A 23,263-nucleotide genomic window follows, 5' to 3' on the forward strand; every position below is an offset into this window, starting at 1 on the left:
CCCTGCATTAGGAAAGGATGGCTGTTCCCCTCGTCCAACATAGAGAGGCAGGGTGTCCCCCCTTTCTGCAGCTGCAGCAGAGGGAGGGGTGTCGGGGAGGGGGGGAGGGGGGGAGGCAGGAGGGTGAAGGAGGGACAGGTCTGCTGGGAGTAATTGCATGCTTTTTTGTGTTTCTGTCTAAATAACAAAGTTCTGGCTGGTAGATGCTGTGAGACATTTGATTAAAGCTTTGCCACCAAGAGTGAGAACCGGCTGATTACCGAGGAAATTATACACGATCAAAATGTTGTGCAACCCTCCAAATGGGAGGGCTGGAGAGAAAGGGAGAGACACGGAATCCAGAAGAGCAGAAAGGAAACAGGAAGTGTACACACACACACACACACACACACACACACACACACACACACACACACACACACACACACACACACACACACACACACACACACACACACACACACACACACACACACACACACACATTGAGGTCCAACGACAATCTCACAGGACAATGGGCCATAAATAGCAGCTTTGTATGTAATTAAACATCTCCGCTAAAAAAAGGGCTCATTTCACACACATGCAATTGTCGCCTTCCGGTGTTTGCCGGCGTATCCCTGAGCAACCGTATCTCGATTTTGTATATCATTTCCTCCTCTGCATACCTATAGATCTTTGTTTGTTTGTCACCCGATTACTTTGTTAAATATTAATTACTTTGGGGTCACTGTGTGAAATGGGATCCAACACACATTCTGCACAGTTAAAATGTTAACTGTGCAGAATGCCGTGTAATAAAAGGTTATTACACGGCAAAGGTTGCCTTTGTCCAAAGCCAGTATTTGATAAAAGAAACACAAAAAAAAAAAAAACTTGAAAAAGTCACAGTACGCAAATAAAGCCAAAACACATGACCCTCATTATTTCTGATGAGTAGCCAAGCGACTAAAAGATCCTAGCATTTAAATATGATGTTTGATTACACTTTTGGTATTTGGCCTCTCTGAATCGCTGAAGATATCCCTTTGTGAATTCTACCCCCTTGACTTTGAACAAGGTCTGCACTTAATATCACAGAAAATGAAGATGTTTGATGAGTGCATGGGCAGCTGCCCCCTTGGACCTCTGTGATTGCAGAGTGCGGTGCATTTGGTGCTAATGGGTTTACTTTGTACTAAGCAGATGTTCCTCTCCCTTCTCTTTTTTAATGATCGCAAGGAAATGTTATTTTTGGATAGCATCCTCCTCTCTGACGCTGAGCACCTCGGCTGGGGATGGAGGAAGAGAGAGGGGGAGAGGAAGGGGGGAGGGAGTGAGGCGGTGTGGGGACGAATGGACAGCAAGTAATTATGCCTCGGAAATGTTCTTTGATAATTACTACACATCCACCAAGGCCTCTTCTTTCCTACCTATTCTCTTGCCATATATTTCTCGTGCTGTAAAGCTTCCCATATCCTCACGTAGCCCATTAAATGATCCACTCCTCTGCAGGCCCGAGTACCTGTTAGCTCGATCATCTTCTGGAATTTACTCACCCTCAGGTTCAACTTTAATATCACTGGCTTCCAGAGCCACACATACTTCAACCGCCTTTTCATCTCTAGCAATAAAAATTCTGCAGGCGTTGAACAAGAGAGGACTGAAATTGTTTCGCTGCGTAATTTTTTTTTGATTGAGCTGGCCTGACCTTTTCACCGGAGGTTAAAACATAAGATCATACTGACTGCGGGACATCGTCTGTTTATTGGGTTTTGACTTCATTGTAGGCTTTCGTACAATGAAAGACATATGCTCCACTGTCTGGCTCCACTGTACTTCGAGCGTTTCATGCATTTAAAAAGATGAAGTGTGAACTGTGAAGTGTAATGTTATATTAAGCATGGTATGTTACGAATTATTGCCCTGTTAAAGATAACCACCGTGTCCATTTTCCCAGGGAAACAATAGCGCTTCAGCAATCTCTGCGGCCCATATCTGCGGGTTCTACATTTATGAGTGGAGGAAAGTGATAACAAGTCAAGGAGAGTAAATTAAATAATTAAGCGAACAAGAGGGAAAATTGGATTCAATACCGCACAAACATACCTGTCAAGTAGCAGAGGGGCGAGTCTGGGACCGGGTGGTCAGGGGGGCATTCAGTGGTCAGACAGCCAAATGAGGCTTTGCAATGAACAGGAAGTCACCTTGAGCTTTCCAAAAGTTTATCACAAACAACTTCCTCTCTATGAATTACGACTGTATTCATGAGCATCTGGCTGGGCCTGACCTGCATGGAGCAACGCTGCATTCTAATCACTTGCCAGCAGTAATCTGTTACCGTTGTTTATTATCATTGTGAGCGTTTTGCTCCGAAAACTTTGTGGTTGTGTGCGTGCGCGCATACACGTTTAACCGGATGATATTGCTAACTATTGTGTGAGGGATTAAAACTATTTATATCCCGCAACCAATATAATTGTAACTATTATAATTAAAAATTAATAATAATTGTTGGGTAGCCATGTTATTCATAAACCGAATCTGAAATGATCCACGCAAATACTATTTCCATTGAATATATGACTCATTTATGACATTCATTGTGCACGGCTGTCTGTGTAGTGTGTTCACGCGTATGATGTAGATGGTGTACGACAGGAGTCTGTGGTCACAGATGGGAGTGGGAGTCATTTATACCGTAATGCTGCATGTGTCAAGGGGTTCAGAATAAGACAGGAGGCAATCTCTGGTGGCATGGGTCCCAGTTTCTGTCAACCACACCAAATGTTTAAACACAAAGGTCAGGCCCCCCCCAGATGTCAGCATAGAGCTCCCCAGTGAGGGCCGGAGGTCTCTGATGGAGATTTGAGTGTGTCCCCGCACCTGATGGAGGGCTAAAGGCCACCAAACGCAAGTGCTGCCAGCGAGACGCCACATTCCTTGCCCTGAGGTTAACCCAATTTACACGCTGGGTAGTGCCTTAATGTGGTTGTGTGTGTTCAAAAGTTTGGTAGAATGGATCCCAAACCTAGATTCAATTATGGGGCTGTACATCCAGTCACCAAGGTGATGCCCAAACACCTGGAATTTGTTATATCCTTTACAAAGCTGTTAGGATATAGAGTGGTGACTGTGAAAGACACATTTGAATGTCTTTCATAGGTTGCACATGCCCTCAATTCTTGAATTTTGAGCTTTCAGCCCCAGGGCTCAATTAGTTGGTAAATGTTCGGATTAGTAAAGAGTAAATACTGAAGCTAATCTACGATAAACCCTGCAGAACAGGGTGCTCTGTGTAGACAGATGGATGGACGATGATGCGGACGGACAACATTACATCCCTCCCTCCCCTCCTCTGCCCCTCCCCGCCCCTTTCTAATTATAACAGCAGTGACAGGGGTTGTTGCCTCTAACTGAAGAAGTGACATTTCTGAAATCCAGAGCCCCGTCCACATAGCTGGAGGCCTAGGGACTCATGCATTGCTATGGTGACTCCGAGTACACCTGCGCCAGAGGTTCTAGTGTCAGGCGGGCCACTTGAGGGGGTGGGGCGGGGCGTGGAACGGGAGAAACCAAGGTGAGAGGACGCATGCACACACCAAGGTCTTATTCAACAAGAGCGTCCATTGTCAAGTCAGACCTTGCTGTGTGTATTGTGGTGTCGTTGCAGTGACCCAAACAGAGCAAGCTGGACACAAACAACAACAAGCCAATAGTGAATGAGACCACCTGGCTACTGCTCTGGGAATAACATTGCAGATACCGCAGCACTGCAATGTTATTCTTGAACCCACCGCCTGTGCTGTTTTTCTACTCTCTAATGGGTAGCATCTTTTCAATGACACCCTGTAACTTTCTCTTGATCAGAAAACACACAGAGCCATTGTAATGTCATCCCCGGGTCCCACCACCTCCGCAATAAGATCCTGAGTGGCAGATGCAAATGAGGAGTGCAATACCACAGCGGAGTAGACCCAGCACTCTGCTTCCCTGCTCCCGGCATTATGGTAAGAGAGAGAATAACTTAATCACTTTTATTATTAATCGCCTTTTCTGTTGGAATTCATGAAATATCACAGCAAACAATCCCCTGGCATTTACTCAGTCTCAGGTTTATTGGGATTTGCACCGAGTGTTTGCCCAATGGAACCTCAATAAAGCCTCAAGTAATTGTTTTTTAATCACACGTTTTTCCACAAGTTTCATTATTGTCCCTCACTTCATGGATCATTTAAAACATTGTTTGCCGAGGCCCAGATGACCTGGTGTTTTGATTGATTCATTGAACCACAAAAACTGTCAGTAGACAGACATACAGACACACTATTCTCTCATCAAGGCTATCATAGCTAGCTGTAGTCTACTATATTTTCCTGTATACTCTCTGGGGTGTCAAAGCAATATTAAATATTAAGCATGCTACTACAAAGTCCAACCTTTCCATGTTCCACATCAGCTCTATTAACTTTAAAAGTCCAGGACTGGGCTGAGAAAATCTAATTAAGTCTGAAACCTATGTCGTAGAATAAGTCAAACATCTACTGTCGACCGCAGCTGTAGGCTACAATACTACATTGATATTTATACTGTACACATCCCAGATGCCCCAGTATAGCAGCAGTCATATTGGATTGATGGCTGTGATCGTTTTCATTTGTGCATTGCTGCAAGCCAGAACACATAATGTTTATGATCAAACCTGGTTAATTCATAATGTAGTGAATTGAAGATGCACTACTTGCCAAGCTCTCTGAACACAATCAGACGTAGCCCAGTATGTCTATTTCATTATGACATTATTCGAGAAACATTATAAATGTTTGTTGTTTCAAATCTCCATCTCTGAAATAATACACCAAGAGAAAAATTATCTCATCTCGTTATCTCATTTGGGATCACAGGGCTTTTTAAAGAGGCTCCATTCTTTTATGTGGTAATTGCCTACCTCTCGCTATTGACTGTTGCATACATATTCACAATTTCTGCAAGCCATTATGTTTTACTTAAGTACACTTGACTGCTGGTTGCAGCATAAAGCTGAGGATGCTGCTTTCCGAGGATTTCACTTGTGTCCATCCCCTAGAGGTCAATAGCAAAATAACTGGAAGATTCCCATCTTGAGCACACAGTGAAAGCACAGCTACGGTTTAAGGCTATTCAGTCCCTCTGAGGCAGCATTTCACACCACTTTGAAAAATGATTTTTTTGCTGCATAGTCTGAAATGAAAGAAGACTTAATGATCTGGAAGTTGGAGCGTGCTCCAGAAGAGCTGCGGTATGTTATTGTTGTGTGTGCAGTGACTGTTGCTCGAGTAGCTCATGTCAGCTCATCGCAGTGAAATAAATCCCTTCTATTAAACCACCACGCATGCACCAAACTGGGCCAAACTAAAGTGTCTGCTAGTCGGCTTCAGACACGGCCTGAGAAAGTCACTTGAAGGCAAATAAGTAGTCGATGAAATAATGATACCTGATTGTATACAAAAATGAAAACCATGTGTTTGTCCTCACTGAGATATAAGACGCAGCTCCCGCTTGGCAATTTTAAGCATTTTTGTAGGAGAACCTAGGTGCAGGGATCTTCGATCTTACCCATTGCAATATTTTCTCTACCGTCTGCACTGATTATGATAAATCACATTCAACTTATCAATGACCTCTTACACACCAACCAAAATCCGCAAAAACTCGCAAAAGAATGAACTACTTAAACCTTCATTGCTCACTTTCTTTTGCATCCCTCACATTTTTACCAACCCTCCACGTTCACACATGGCGTGTAAATATGTAATCCTGCCTGGCGTCACGCGGCTTGGGGTGGCTCCTCATGTCGAGGGTGATGTGATCAAGATGAAAGGCTAAAGAGAATGTGAATAGAGAGGAGAGGAGCGTGATCAACACTGACTCGGATTAAAGTAGTGAGGTGGTTAAATCACCACGTCTCCTGGGTCATTAATAAAAGAAGAAACGCACTGTTAGGGCTTTTTTTCTGAGGTTGCTACAGCGAGCGTCACTGTGTGGATATCAAAGGGATTAGTAGCGTTGCACAGTGAATCACCTGCCTCTATCTCTCAAACCCCCACTGTATACATACTGACATGCACGCACGCACGCACGCAGGCACTCAGGCACGCACGCACACACATACACAGATAGCCTAGTAAGGTTTGTCACCGGAGGGAATTTGCATGGGGCAAATTAGGTTGATACTCATCCTCCAAGAAACTGTTTTGCCTATCTCCCTTTATAACATGTGTGTGTGTGTGTGTGTGTGTGTGTGTGTGTGTGTGTGTGTGTGTGCACGTGTTTGCGAGAGATATTATCAAGTAATTTAAACTCGCAGTACATCATGTTCTCATCAACACGGCAGGGAAGAACGTGATAAATTATTTTCCCATTTGCAGAACAACTGACTACTTACTGAGACAAAGACAAAACGCCACCACCAGGAAGATCAATAGATGTCTATAGTGCGCCCGTATGCCCGTATAGAATAATGATTGTGTGCGGTTTGCCTGGTCTTCGTGGTTGGGTTATCAGTAAAGGAGTTCCTAAGGTCGCCAGGAAGAAGGAAATTAGATGATATTCAGAAGCCATTTGCCCTCTTATCATGTAGGGACAAGAGAACCATGTCATTGTTTGTTAAAATAATTTAAAATCAACGAGCATAGATTTCTTTTATCACTGCGTGTAGCTTATTGGCTTTTTTTTTATAAAATAAAAATCTGTTACCCAACAGCTGTATCCGTTGATAAAGGATTGATTTATCTCTCTGTGTTCAGTAGGAAAGTAACAAGAGCTAAATGCTCGAAAGCGCATTCAGCACGCATCACCGCTGTGGATCTACATACTAATTCCAAAGAGAACAAACCGATCTAGTGTCTCCCTGCAACCTTCAGAGTATTGTTTATACACTAAGTTTTGATTGTGCGTATGCATTCAGAAAATGTACTGATAATCTGCTTCTGAATATGTCTAATGTAGCAGAGTGCAGAGCATGTAAACATGATGTTTATTAAATTAATAAATAATGACAATACACCGAATGGATTTTGCAGATTAAAAGGAATCTATTGTAGCAATTCATCAATATCTTAAAATAGTCTAGGAGAACACGGCAAATAATTTTTGTTCAGTAAATGTCCTTCAATGCCCCCATCTTTACAAGCTAGCCCAGTCATATATCAGATAGCAACTATGATGCTACATGTTGTTGTTTAAAGATTTACTCATAACTGTTGGTTTCTCAAGACCTGAGACAGCACTACAAGAGAGGTAGGAATACGTAAACTTTTATGCAGCACCCAGTTTTTGCAATGCAAATGATGAAAACCAAATCGCGTCATTAAGACGAACTGTCACAATCTTTTTATTTTAGATTCATACACATACCTTCAAGGAAGTTATGTTTTGTTCTGGCTAAAATAGTCTGGCTTTGAAGAATAGCCTATTGACTAGAGGTGGCTTGTCGCTTGTTCAGAAGATCTAGAGTAACACCAGCAGATGGAGCTAAGACCCTCGCAATGTGCCACACTCTGCTCTGCAGTGGGCTACATGTAAAGCAATCTGTTCTTGTGTGTTGGCTTGCATGTATGTTGCCTGTATACATGTTCAGAGACCCAAAGGGAGTGTTTCAGTGAGCCCATTTTTCACCGGGTAGTCAGACATTTGCACATTTAATGTCTCTCTCTCTCTCTCTCTCTCTCTCTCTCTCTCTCTCTCTCTCTCTCTCTCTCTCTCTCTCTCTCTCTCTCTCTCTCTCTCTCTCTCTCTCTCTCTCTCTCTCTCTCCCCCTCCCTCTGTGTGTGTGTGTGTGTGTGTGTGTGTGTGTGTGTGTGTAGACTGTTTCAGTGATTTGGGTGGAGGTGGAGGAGAGCGCTTTTCCCTTTCAGATGTTCACTTTCTTCTGAGGTCAGCGGAGGACGGGGCCCCTGTTCTTGGAGATAGGGCCTCCTCACAGGCCCCTGTGGGGTGTGAAGTGTGGCAGGGGGTTTGGGTACTTTCACTTAGTCGGATCAGAGTTGTCTCCAGACTTCAGAGGCAGACTGCAAACTGTGTTGCAATGACATCGCCTCCTATCTCCCTCTCTCAGACTATACCTAAGTGTCCCGCCGTCCCTCTCTCCCCTCTCTCTCTGTCCCGCTTGGGCTGTCCTATCAGGCCCCCAGGCTCCCAGGAGCATCTGTGCCCCCACTTTACCTCCCATATGCCCCATGCCTCAAAGCCTCGCCCACAAGGCTGGGGCCAATCTCTTATTCATCAGAGATACATGAATTAACAATCGCTCATTTTCCGTTGCACCAACAAGCTGATGGTTGATTTCACCCATGACCCGCTTCAGGTTGACACGCCGCTCGCTTGCTTGCGCATCAAGCAAACACGCAGATGGCAGCATGGTGTAGTGGGAGGCCCGACATGTCACCACACATCGAAGCAAAGGTTTTCAACAGACAATACAATGGAGAGTATTGGTTGCACACACACACACATACATACATAAACACACATACACATGCACTGAAAAAGAACACACACACACACACACACACACACACACACACACACACACACACACACACACACACACACACACACACACACACACACACAGAGGGCCAGAGTTTTCTTTTACGGTTGCACTGCAGATCCAGACACTGGTTTTTAAAACACTGTTAGCTGCCATATTAAAGGGTATCAAGAGTGGTGCTAAAGGTGCTGTAGGTAAGCTCCAAGAGTTGTAAAGGGAGCTGGAGTGAGAGCAGATAATAGCAGAAGAGAGACACATTTAGAAACTGAAGCACCAAAACAAAGTCCCCTCCTCCTCTGCTGCTCCCCTCGCGTTGCATTTCACATACCTGTGATCCACAGGCAAGATGGATCTCCCGAAGCAATCAGGGAAGAGATGCCCTGATTGGTCAGAAATCTACCGGGAGCATGCCTCAAGGGTCAATTGCCTCATACCCCATGATGATCCCATGATCTTTAGCAGGCCGGCTCAGCACGTGACTGTGGTCGGGATTCAGAAAGAAGTCCCATTCGAAGGGACTATTTGATTTCGTCCAAGGCTGCTCTCCAGCAGGTTGCAAGGTTATCAGGACATCGGCTGACACCGACCGCCCCCCAACTGCCAACACCGCTGCTCCTCTCTGGGATGACTTCTGGAGGGCTTTCTTTTTTATCAACATCATGGGTGGACCTAACCCCCACAGGAGGAGGAATGAGATGTGTGCATCCCCAGAGGTGCCCTTCATGGGAGCCGTGGGAAACGTGTTGGCGGCGACAGGATGTGAATGCTGATTGGTTGATTGGCCTTTGTGCGACGGGGAGATTCTGCTGACGCACGTAATCTGGTGACATAAGAGACAGTAGAGATCCGCTGGCTGTGGACGGTGCAGAATATCCCTTCCTATACCCGTTCAGCATGTGCATGTTTGGGTGGGATGATGAATGCATTGCAGTGCAAATCTGCACAAATGTGTGTATGTGAGATAGTTGTGTAGTATGTGTGCGTTCAGGAATAGTGGCTAACAGCTAGTGCTTTTTACTTCGATGCCTCTCCACGGGATCAACTCCCGATGCATAATGTTTACCAGTGAATTATATATATAAGAAATATTAAATGAGTGTCTCTCCGTATCGCAGTCAGAACGGGCCTGTTTTCAAGCATGTGGTTCAAAGTAATAGCTTAAGAGGCAGCTGAGAGCTTTGAATCATCTCCGTCGCCCTTCTCTGAAGAGGCAGATGGGGACGCTATAGCGAGGAAGAGACACTGGTCCCGAAATCACTGTCTTTACGTTTCGCCATGCATCAGGGCTGTGTTTACCCTGTGGGAAATTGAATTGCTCTGCAGCAGCCTTGAGTGAGCTGCTTCCTTGATGTGAATTCTCAAGTCTTCAGAGAGCCCCCTCTCCACCCCAATCTATGGTGCGTACACAACCACTCCCGCCAGGAAACCCCTTCGCCTTCCCACCTCTTCCCACCTCTTCACACACACACACACACACACACACACACACACACACACACACACACACACACACACACACACACACACACACACACACACACACACACACACACACACACACACACACACCTCCACCCTGGCATTGCAAAAGGCAGGGATGCTGCACCCAGAGCTACACTAGCATGGCAAACTCGGTGTGACAGACGTTTTGCAACAGCGTTTGTAAGCAACGGTGGGAATATGTTCAGAGTTTGGGCTGCTCTGGGGGGAACACAGCGCCCTCCAAAGTGTGTTATCGTGTAGCCCCGGGTGGAGCTGGAGGGGCTGAGGTAGGAGGGCTGTTCCAGGGGGAAAGGGAACAGTTGTTTGGGGATATGGGCCTAGAGAGGCCGTAGGACCTGCTTCTACGCAGTTCAACTTTGCAGAATGAGAGTTGGAAGAGAGAGAGGTGCAAGGGGAAGGGGGGAGCGTGGTGAGCTTACACAGCCTGGATAGGGGAGTTGAGATGTGGGATGGAGCTCTGCCGCGATGGGGCCCTGGCTGGTTGACAGTCGATCCAAACACTGGTTTGAGTGAGAGGGGAGGCGACAGCAATACACTTATTGGGAGAGACAGAGGGAAGGCTGCAATCAGGTGCCTCCCGTCCGTTGAGATAGAGTGAAGAGACACATTTAATAAATGGATAAACGCCCTTCCTGAAGCACACATCTCACAGACCCTTTGGGTGCATGGAGCATATAATGATCCTTATAAGCATTACCATTCTTCCTCCTGCTCTATCAATAATTACTGTTTCTGGCTGCTTTGGGTTTCAAGCTGTGCAAAAAAATAAGATAAAAGCAGGAGGAGTTTAATACAATTATAATAATTATGTTAGTAGTTCAGTTATGAATATTGACAGAGATTTTGAGATGTCTTGTAACTGTAATAGTTATCTGCAGATCAGGTGGTTTACTAGTGGAACATTCCCTCCTTTCAGCTCTTTCCGGCAATTATGTCCCGTCTCTTAAAAAATGCCTCGTAGGAGGTCATCCTTCCACAGATGGGAGACGAGGGGGAGCAGCAAACCTGTTAAACCGTCCAATCAATTCCTGCAACTCGGTTTTAATTTCTGAAGCTATTTATTAATACATACAGAGTAGATACAAGCGCTCTACAGCTGCGGAACCCCCTCCATCATCACGGCAACGAGCCAGCAGGCAGATGGTCACATGGGGCAACGTCACACTAGTGAGTCTTCACTGTAGGACTAATTGCGTCAACACTTTTAGGAGTTATATTTATTTAAAAAAAAAAAAGAGTACGGCAGACCGTTCCTGAACCATCCAGGCTTTTTAGCGGCGTTTACAAGTCAAAGTCACAGAGGAAAAACAACTGAGTGTAAAACATTCTACAAACATACGCTAACAGATGGTGTAACAAATGACTACAGCGTTGCCTGCGAGGAAAATAATGGCTGAACAAGTATTGAGTGTGGCAAAAAGACAACCCGCTAGCGCCTGCGAGGCTAATACAGGCAGCGTGCGCGCTCAATCCATTTACAACCGGGTGCTCCCCTCCATTCCATGCTGCGTCGTCCCGGGTAGAGTTAAAAGAAATCCAGCCGTCTCAATGGCGGGGACACACAATCAACTTCCTGGTGCACCGATGGGCTGTTTATTAGCCGCCCGCTGGCGTGGGTGAGGAGACGACGGGTGTACGTGCATCCGGGAGCCAGGCTACCTGCAGGAAAGGGAAAGACTGGGTCTCTGGGGAGTTAAATCACCCTCCAAACACGAATAATAGGTTAATGTTGATTCATTTGAAACTCTTCAATCTCTTCAAACCCAATGTCTGGGTGGACTGAGAGTCAAACAAAGTGTTGGATTGATTATTAATTTCATCCAAGTTGGTGGCACCAGTCAGTGAGTTTGCAAAAGATTAAACACAAAGAACAAGTCGAATCCATCTTCTTGTGTTTTCCCTCTGGCTTATTTATGTGTTTGCGATCAAGTTATCAGCGTTTATTCTAAAGTAGTTCCTTTCTCACTTAGTCATGTCAGATGGGTCAATTGAATTTCATGCTCACACATACGAGCTGGGAGGGTTGTGTATTTGCCATCACTGCCTCAACTCTGTCTGTACGCCCCAGCGTATCCACCTGTTGGATCTGCTTCGCCTTGTTCCAGACAAGCATTAGGGAATAGCTTAGAGATAAGGCCATGCTTTTCTGACGTAATCTGTCTTGCCAAATGTTTTTACTGACTGTCGGGATATGAAAATATCCAAAGCTAATATCTACCAGGTGCATATATGGATGTGAAACATCAGGTTTGGACAAACCCATCATATATATATACGACTTCAAAGAGGGATTTTACTTATTCATACATTTTCTAGCCAACTGAGATTTTTAATGAAGCCTTTTCTGAAGGGAGCGAGTGGCAAGACTCTCTTTATTACACATAGCCACTAAGGGGCCCCTACGGACCAACATAACAAAGTGTGTCATTAAAAATTAAGTTTGGGTGGAAGAATACTAGCCACAGAGGCTGGGGTGGAGGGTGGTGTGTGTGTGTGTGTGTGTGTGTGTGTGTGTGTGTGTGTGTGTGTGTGTGTGTGTGTGTGTGTGTGTGTAAATCAGTGAGCAGCCAAGCTACAGATGAGGTTGAAAAACCTCATCTGTTTATATCTGTTCTCCCTCTATATCGGGCCAGCGTAATCCTACATGATCTTTCTCTCTCTCTGTCTCTCTCCCTGTCTCTGTTCATGTCTCTGTCCCTGTCTCTGTATCTCCTAGCCATGAGTGGTCCTAGTCACACAAAGGCCTCTCATACTTTGGTCTAGTCAAGGTTATGCAGCAGTGGACTTGTTGTCATGAGTTTTCTTTTGTCAGTGACACAACTGCACCAAGGACTCACAAAAACCGCTCAAACATGTAATTTTAAACAAACAATAACAGCAAATCGGCCTTGCGTATGCCAGAGGAAACCATCCTTAGTGTTATTCCACATCTCCATAGAAAGAAGTAAAACAAATGGAATTATTCTCTTCATCACAAAGAGCCTCTCCCATCAAATATAATAGGGACAGGGGAGAGAGGAAATGGTGTGCCAGAGTTTCCACATTTAGTTGCTCCCATTCTTCTGAACCTCCACTGTGCATTTGAGGAACTGACTTTTTGGGAGAGCTCCTCACTTCCCCTCAAGTCTCCTCCCCTCACGCCTTCCTCCCCAAGCCTGGGTCTTTCATGTGTTCCCCTTTAAGACGGCCCCTTTCAACTGCAGGTGTCCAGCCCGAGGCGCTAACACGGCCTCCTGCAGTTCATTCACTGCAGGTACATGACTGCCAACACGCACTGATCTGAGACCAGCCCCTGCTCCTTTTCCTTCCTTCCTCCCGCTGCCAAGTCTTCTCCCATTCCTATTGAAGACAGGCTGGCTGAGTGCTGATCAGTTCTGTAATCATGTGTTTTTTAGTGCTCTCACTATTGGCTGTGGGGAATGTTCTTTTTTAAAAGAGGCTGTGTTATCTGGGGAGGAAACAGTGAATGCCTCACAACCTTAGTTTGGAATCAGGACTTTGTTTGGCTGCCCAATGTCTTCTATCAGGCTTATGTTTTATTTAAACATTCGTACAGGTCAGCTGTTCCTCAGGCTACCACCAGGGGGCACAATCATTGATGAGTTTAGCCAACATTTCTCAGTGGGTTTCTTAAAGGCTGCTGGCCAGGCTATAGCAGGCAGGAATCCATCTTTTCCCTCACCAATCATAGTCAGTTGTGGCCTCTCCTTCTGTCACTCGGTCACACACCAGACAGACCATGAATGCCTGCTATGAACTCCAAAAAAAAAGTGCAGTTCCATTTTGGTTGGAGGCCATGTAGAGGTAAAGGATGATGGTGTACGGCTTGTGCGCTCTCTCTCTCTCTCTCTCTCTGACACTCACTCTCTCTCTCTCTCTCTCTCTCTCTCTCTCTCTCTCTCTCTCTCTCTCTCTCTCTCTCTCTCTCTCTCTCTCTCTCTCTCTCCCTGTCTTTCTCTTGCTCTCTGCTGTCGTCCTCTGTCTCACATCCTTCTTCCGTACAATGACCACGAAGAGGAGGGGTGAGGACACCCATCACCCTAATGGCTCCCTCTCCCATCATGATGAGGTAATAAAGATCCACTCTTTTCCCTTCAAATAAGCCAATCTGTGCGTCAGCCACATGAAGGAATGTCGCGCGGCACACGTGCAGTAGGAATAAGGGATGTGTTCCGGGCCACCGCATTTAGAAGGGACTCATTTAAAATGCTTACTGGTGGGTTCCATTACCCAATTTAGTGTCACGGTATCCGATAGATTTTACCCGCCAAGGAAACTTTGTCCATTGTCACGGCGAGCATTGTCGCAGCCAAGGGGGGTTTTCACGGACGATTACATGCATATTCATTAGCGGCGTATTAATTTGATATGTGCTTTTTTCTTCTTGAATACGCTCTGAGTAATCGAAGACATTTAGCAGCCGGAGTGCTATGTTGTGATTTGATTTATTTCACTCTCCGCTTGACACGTAGGCCTAAGCGTACTCTATATATTTACTCTATTTAATTGTAATGATTTGCGCAGGCCAAGCATTAAAAAAAGGGGTCAGCAGTTTAACAACACTCTCACCTCTGACCCCTGACATTTTGATTTAATTATCTGACGAGAGTGCTGATTGATTTAACGTTGGGGTTCGTGAGGCAGAATCTTTGCTCTGAAATTCCTTTCTCTGAAGCCGCATTTGAATACCTTTCATCTTTCCATCAAGTCTTTATGGAAATGCTGCCTCACTAACACACCTGTGCATTCGAAGTGCGGTGAATGGGTGTTTTTCTGCGTGTTGCTTTGCAAACGTCGTATTGATCTTTGGTCTTTAGCAGGCAGAATCGGCGGCGGGTTGTCACAAATACTTTAGTGAAGGGGAGCGAAAGAGGCAATTTGGATCCTCATTAAATTTTCAAAAGTCCTGATGGTTGTGTGAAAATTGAACCAACTGTTCCAAAGCAACCTTAATTTTATGCTACAGTAAGTGCAAATTAGTTTCACAAAAATTATTTTTAATCACACACTGGCGAGTTAATTTGCTGTGTAGTAATTTCCTCGTGGCTCCCTTTTAACCCTCATATTCACTTATGAACCCCAGTGGCTTGGAGTGCTGGTATTGGCCCCTGGCCCCCAGTCGTCCCCACAGCTCTGCCTCTCGTTTACACCATGAGCTTCTCTCGGTCACCCATCCTTGAAGTCCTTGATCCTCACCAGCCAGCCTGGGAAACTGCTCTTCTATGCGATGATGCGTGGCAGCAACATGGGTAGACCTTGGCAACCGAACAAATTTACCCTTAGTAACTACTAAATTGTTCGTCATGGCAACAGTGATCTGAAATAGAAGCGCCGGGTTAGAAGCGCTGGTTTCTCTGGAACATTCATCCATGTAAACATACCGTCTGATTGGGTCTGACGTGAAGGCAGAGTGGTCGTGTGTGTAATTGAGTTACATGGTTACGGTTTCATTATTCCGGGAGCCATTTATGTAAAATCACACACTACTGCCATAGTAAAGAAATTTACGTTTTCGAATGATAACATTGAGACAGCTGGATACTGCTTATTTATTGCTTGTATAATTACAAATTAATCTATTAAGATGTTCACCTGTTATTCATGAAGATTGGTTGACACTTTTTAAACCCAAATAATCTGCCATATATTTCTGTTTATGTCATTAAATCGTATAGCTAAGAACGCCTAATTAATAATTAATTAGCATATCATATTGATCCATGTTCCGTGCCGTGCATAAGCATGTTGGTTATAGAGTGTGCTGCCGCAACATTGCTGTAGTACACATTCAGTGCAACCAAAATAATTTAACTAGAGCCTATCTGCCAGCAGAGAAGTTTAAAGACCAATACTCCTTGTACACAACACACAGATCCACAGATAGTTTAGTCAACTCTTGTAAAAGAAAAGCGCAGAGAGGAGACCGGGAGTGTTGTATATTTCTGTAATTGGCTGATTTACATTCAGCTTCCCAACCCAGCGTGAGGAGGCAGGTGTGCTGGGAAAACTGCCCCGGTTTGGCCCAGGTGCTCTGCCTTGTTCCCGTCATGTTTCTGACCTTTGTCCTCGTTCCTGATTTACAGCCATCTGCCAAAACTGAGAGGAATATTAATGAAGATATTATCAGGGTTTGTCCTTATCTGGGGACAGTTGATTAGAATTACCCTGTTTATATGAGGAGGACGGAGCCACTGCTTGGTTTCGTTTAAATTGTGGTCACGCATCGAGAAAATAGCTTGAATGTCAAAAGGTTGAGGCAAAAAGTTGCGCAACATTTGCGGTCCTTATTAAAATACTGCGGAGGAACTAATGATTATTTACATTCACATGATCATGTGCAAATTTGTTGCCTTTTACACAGATAGCTGTAACTACATTTCTCCTTCTGTTCGAATTTTCAGTAGCCTTAGGGTCTAAAGGCCTATTAATGATGCTGCCATCTTGTTATCTATTGATTTCTTCCACCTAAGCCAGTGTTTTGCTGATTGAAAGGGATAGTTATTGGCCAGATTATGGGAACATGATCAGCTGTTATCCAAATCGATCAATCTAGAAAAACTATCTCCTTAGCCGCTGCTGTCAAGCCAAACGACAGAATTCTCGCCCTGTTAACAGGATGATGCTAAGTGATTCCACATCAGGGGATGCAAGAACTATATATACTATATTAGCTACAGGTAGGGAAGTACCAAAGCACAACAACTGGTTGACTTGTTAGTTAAGCATATTTTTTAAATACCTGTACTTGATACTAATACTAATAAAGTTTTCGTTGCTCCCATTAACTCGACTTCATTACGGGTTGCTACACGGATGTCTCATTCTGTTCAGGCTGAGCTAATGGATGAGAGAGACGTTGGCTAACTAACTCCATCCTCCTTAGAAAATGAGCAGTGGCCTGCAGCACATAGGGGCTACGACATGCACCACACACCCATCTGTGAAGTGTCTTTTCTTGGAGCCTTCATTTTCAACATCTCCCAACATGAATATGAATTAATGCTTTAACAAATTATCCATACATGTTCCTCTCAGTTATTCAACTTGTTCGTACAAGTGGGATTTGGGATTGCTCTCACTGACTGGAACACATCCTGCTTCTTTAAGTTCAGATCAGAATGTTAAATTCTGCTAAGTCCAAGCTTGCCAAAATCAGACCTAGAGGATGCAATCACTTCTTTCCATCATTTATTTTTGATGTGAATAATAACTGGGTGTGGTAAAACACATGATTTATTTTCAACTTACTTATCCGATTAATTGGTTTCAAAGTAGGGTATTGCCCGTACTCTGCAATAAAGCATCTGCCAATATTACCTAAAGCTAGTGGTTCATCCTCAGATGATAATATGTGTGATTTTGTCTTGAGCAGTGTTTGATACCTGCTGTCAAAGCCCTCACTGTACATAATGAAACACGGACCTGATAGTATGAGTGTAAACTCATGGTATCTTCTGCTCTTCTTTTTCTTTATGCAAACATTTTCCCCTTTGCACCATTTTGGGTTCATATTTGTAGGCATGACCCAAATAAGAAATATGATCTGAGCAAAGCACACAGCAAATGTTGAGGTGCGGTTTTGTTTTGCTCGTTTCACATGGGAGTCAAGTCTATTTTGGATGCAAAAACTTCTAAAACATTATTCTGTGCCTGTCCCTACATGGCTGTGTGCTTTGGCTTTGCTCTTGCATTTGATTCTGAATTTCAAATTCTAGAGTGTAAGCACACTGCAGGGATGGGACTGAACATTTTGCAAATGCTTTGGTGTTGAAACACAAACTGTATGAGGAGATATGGCCAGACTTTTGGGTGAAGAATATTTTTTACACAATGACGGATAAAAGTGTGGTTGTGTTTTAAGGGTACTACTCACATGCACTGCAATACAATTGTGCTACTCACGTGCAAATTAGTTGAATTTTTCGATCCGCCTCAATCCTTAAAGCATCCTCTCCCAAAGAACATTTTCTTCTGCAAAACAATTGTGCAGCCTTAAATTCTGGTCAACGAATATGTAACCCCTTGCCTTGCCTCTCTCTCTCTCTCTCTCTCTCTCTCTCTCTCTCTCTCTCTCTCTCTCTCTCTCTCTCTCTCTCTCTCTCTCTCTCTCTCTCTCTCTCTCTCTCTCTCTCCACGCACGCACGCACGCACGCACGCACACACACACACACACACACACACACACACACACACACACACACACACACACACACACACACACACACACACACACACACACACACACACACACACACACACGCAAGCACATGTACAACTTTTCAATTGCAAATAACAGTACTGTTAGGGAGATCACGTGATGATACCAGTGGATGCAGTTGGTTTTGACCCCGCTATGATCTGAGAACTGAGTAAATGTGGCTCTCATTCTCATGCAAGATGTTATTTGATTTAGATTGTTACAATAACATCTCACCTCAGATCTTATCTGTTCAACAGAGTTGCTCCAATACTTCTCAGATATTTGCCACAGTACAACTCCCTGAAGTCTTGCTGTTGGATAACTTGAGTTTATTACCCCTGCGATTGCCAAACGATAACCTTCAGAGTTGCGAGTCTGTTTGCTCCATTCTTCTTTTAGAAACCATTAAAAGACGAGCTGACGGGTGGCAAGCAAGAGGCGCTTTGGTTTAATAACACACTGCCTCCATGAAAATTGCCTTTAATCGCACACAAACATTGCAAATTGAAAGAAATAGGGAAAGAGTTAATTGGCTTTTGACGGCAAGCCGAATCGGCCAATGCTCTCGTTCAATGTTCATCATTGGTTAACCGCTTTATCGCTTGCTTTAAGAAATAAAAGGGATAGCAAATGATTTCCTAATTTCTATAGAAGAACAAAGTGCAAAGAGGAATCGGTTAAAAATAAATACCTATAACAAACAAAATGTGTGTACAATGTCATCTACGAGAATGTCCTCACTGTTGTCAAAGCTTCAATTTCACTGAGTAGATCATTCTGTGCCTTGGGTCCCTCTAGATGGGCATCACATCTAAAGCCTGTCCATCCAGACAGAAGGTCTCCCAGAACAAAATAAAAAGCCCTCAGGAAACAAGCCAAGTCTCAGAGTTGGCCCTTTTCCCCTTTTCCGAGATTTCGCTCTTCCGTCAAGAAGCCATGCATATGTTCCCTAGGGCAACACTCATGTCTCTGCAAAAAAATATGGAGGAGGAGGAGCAGTAGGAGGATGATGAGGAAAGCTGAGCGCCTCCATCTGTCTGCGTGTCCGGGTGCCCACAGACCGCTACACCCCTCCCCGGGGACCTGCGCGAGTCTTGGGCAGGAATCAGCCCACACACTCTTTGTCTCCCAGTCCCCTGGCCTGGTGCTCCGTGCCTGTCATTTCCCATCCCAGTGTTTGCCAACAGCGGGATGGACATCAAAACCACATATGGACGCTGAATACACAAATGGCTATGATGTCTTGATGCCAACATGTTGTGTTTGTAACTGTTGTAAAGGCTCTTCCTAGCTTTGGCTTCGTCTCTGGCTTCGTGTTTGGCTCTGTGGCGGACGTCGTTAGAGCTAGAGTAGTAGTAGCAGCCGTAGTTACGTGTCAGTAAGTATATTGTTTTCATATTTTGCGCATTAATTATGCATTTAGTTTCATAACAACTTTCTGTACATGGTTTGTACTTTCTCAACAGCACGCTGTGTACTTTGTAAAGAAATGGAGCAAAATGTATTCCCTTCTGGTCCTTTGAGGTATAGGCCCGACGAGGGAGCGTGCTGATGGAAGCCGTATGTGTTCTCCTGCATGGAGAGAGAGAGAGAGAGAGAGAGAGAGAGAGAGAGAGAGAGAGAGAGAGAGAGAGAGAGAGAGAGAGAGAGAGAGAGAGAGAGAGAGAGATGTGTATGACAGATTGTGCGTGTGTTTGGGGGGGGGGGGGGGGTTGTATATGTGTGTGAGGGTTGTGCATGCGTACGTTCAGATAGAGGAGCTCTCTAGAAGCGGGAATGGCTGCCCCTCTACGGGGAAGATAGCCATCTGGCCGAGGGCTTGGGAGACAGACAATGTCTGCTAAACACGCTAACCCCATAGCTTCGTGTCAGGTCTCTGGTGCCCCTGCTTCTCTCCCAGGGTCTCCTTCAGCACCGCAAGAGCCGTGTCAGAATGGATGAGGGGGAGGGGCTGTGGCAGCCGGAGAGGCGGGGAACAGGACAAGGTGTGTGTGTGTGTGTGTGTGTGGGGGGGGGGGGGGGGGGGTGACAGAGTGGGATCCTGAGGGGGAGAGCCGTACATGACCAAACAAAAAAAACATAAGTACAGTATATACAACCGGCAACTGAAGGCCGGCTTTATTTTTGTTTGCCAATCATCATTTGTCGGAACCAAGATAAGAATCGATATCTTATTATTGACGAAGGGGCGAGGGTATTGATGTGTCTTGTTTCTTTTTTTTTTCCCGGTCCATAGGTGTGATCACACATCATGTGTTGGTGTCGTTGGGGTGGTGGAGGTGGTGGTGGTGGTGGTGGAGGGTGTGAGGAAGTGCAGGCTGTGCTGGTTAAGGAAGGTTTCGCAGCAGCAGCAGTAGCTCACAGCCGGGGAATGGGTATTGGTTCATTGAAGATGGCTCTGTGCAGTTTGTCATGTCTCTCTCACTTCCCTCCCTGATGGATGAAAGGCCTTTTGACTATAATCAGGAGGATGCAGTGATTCTCGCCTCGGGCATGGAACAGGGCAGCCCTGCTTTGGAAAAAAAATTAAAATATGCCAAATCGGGATGGAATCAGTCAAAAACGGCCGTGCACATGCATGCATGCATACGGATTGATGCTCACACACACACACACACACACACACACACACACACACACACACACACACACACACACACACACACACACACACACACACACACACACACACACACACACACACACACACTCACACTCCAAGACACACATTTCCCGATGTTTAACACCCATACCAAGAAAGACACCTTGATTGCAGTTAAGTGAAGGAGGGGTAGATAAAGGGCTTAATGTGGCACATTAAAGCCAGATCTCGACTGATGAGGAATCACAAGCCGGAAGGGAAAGTCAGGCGGAAGCGGAATGAGGAAGACATATGGTGGGAAAAATGGAAAGCGTCACTAGCGAAGTAGACTGGCTGTGAAAGCAAGTGCCCATAAAAAGCTATAAAAGCACAGTTTCATAATTGAAATGACGTTCGGCTGACAGAAATGATGTTGTGTATTTACTGCAACAGTTGGCGCCAAGCAATATTGTCAAAGGCTTGGGTCTGACTAACTGTCAAATAAAGATATAAAACCACTAGTGTGGCACTAGAGTGGATCCCAGTGGTTGTTCAGTGTACCAAATTAAATGTCCTAATTGTTCGGATTTAATGAACTCTCACTTCTCGCTTTCTATAAATTTTCCTTTGCATCTTTTTCATTGTTCTTTGTCTCAAAAATGACCCACATCCTCGATGCAATTCTGACCAAGTCATGCATTCATATTGCGACATAGCTGTTCCTTGTTGAAACAGAGGATGCAACACTGAGTGGTTGGAATAGCTCACAATTTTCATGCTTGGTGTGGACTGAGACTGTGTGAAATAGGTTTGTGCTGAATATAGCAGACAATAGTCACCGGCACCATGATCACAGATCTGTGAAGAGTCATCTGTTCCATCTCTCGGTATAAGAACTGTGACCACTGTATTTACGTGTGCACGGAAACAAGCACGCGCTCAACCCACTCAGATCCGCACGCATGCACACACACACACACACACACACACACACACACACACACACACACACACACACACACACACACACACACACACACACACACACACACACACACACACACACACACACACACACACACACACACACACACGTGTTTTATCCCTCCCTTCTTCAAGCCCCGGCTTACATACACAACACTTAACTAAACACAGCACTGTCACAGCCATACATCTCACTGAGCAGTGACAAAGCAGTGTTCAGCAGCGAGGGAGGCCAAACAACGAGTCAACTGCCAAGGTCACCCATTTTATCTGCTCCTTTTTTTCCATCTACCGTTTATTGCCCTTCCCCTCCCTCCTCCCTGGGCTCCTCCCCTCGCCGTCCTTCTCCGCTCTCTGTCCTCTGCTTTTAGCCGCCGCTGTTGTGTTGATGGATCAGTGGTTGCTCACAGAGCTCGCCCACACTGCAGTCCACCCCCCCCCCCCCCCCCCCCTCCCCCCCCCTCCGGCGATGAGTAAGATACGATTGGAATAGCCCATGCTGGGCCGTGATGCATCTGGCTGCGTTGGTCTGATGCATGGGTCCACCTGTGCTAACTCGCCCCACTGTTCGGTCGCTCCGTCGGGGGATGCGATCATAAGCCGGCCCCCCTCTCAAACTCTTTCTCTCTTTGCTAATCGTTTTTGGACAAACTCGTATTTTTTGAAATGCAAGTCACTTTGGGAGACACGCAGCCATCGTGAAAGGGGAGGTATGGATGACGGGCAGATAAGGGGTATTAAAGTGGCGACTTGACAAGGAAGGAAATTACACGGCTGTCAACCCACTTAGCTGGAAATCATGCATTTCGCTCTGAGGTCTGTCTCGGACGTAATCTCGCTGGACCGCTTAAGGCTGACGCACATGTTCCTGCATTCAGTTTAGTGGGATGGCGTGTTGGAATCCAAGGACCATCATGGCAACTAAACATTAGCACAACTCACACTGCTTTTGGATTCTTGTCCATACGAAGATGTGCCAAACCCAAATATGCGTTCTCTCTTAAAGCACATGAAGCAGGCCTGAATGAAATGATTGGATGGCTTTTGCTGTTTGTCTGTCTGTTGAACTAACTCTACAGACTTGTCTCTTCACTCCTGCAGAATCACACTTGGGCTATGTGGGGGTATTCTGATTGGCCCGAAGGATAGAGTGGTGTCGTTGATCTATTGTTAATGTGTTAATCCACAACAGTCTGACAAGTAAGTCCTTTAAATAAGGCAGATGTTTTGTAGGTTACTGGTGGTTGGGTTAGAGTTGACCTATCTCTGAACTCATACTCAAATCCAGACTAAAGCAACGACTGCAGGTCAATGAAAGATCTTTAATAATAATAAAAAATCCAACAATGCAAAGAACTGGCAGGGTAAACCGAAACAGTTTTTACAGGCAAAGAATACAGATAAGGAACACGCTGTGAGGTCTACAGAAACAGAAAATCTGAACATTGGACAAAGGGAAAAGGTTGAAGGAAATAGACAAGGAAAC

The sequence above is a fragment of the Gadus macrocephalus genome, chromosome 20 (assembly GCF_031168955.1).
Source record: "Gadus macrocephalus chromosome 20, ASM3116895v1".
Lineage (NCBI taxonomy): Eukaryota > Metazoa > Chordata > Actinopteri > Gadiformes > Gadidae > Gadus > Gadus macrocephalus.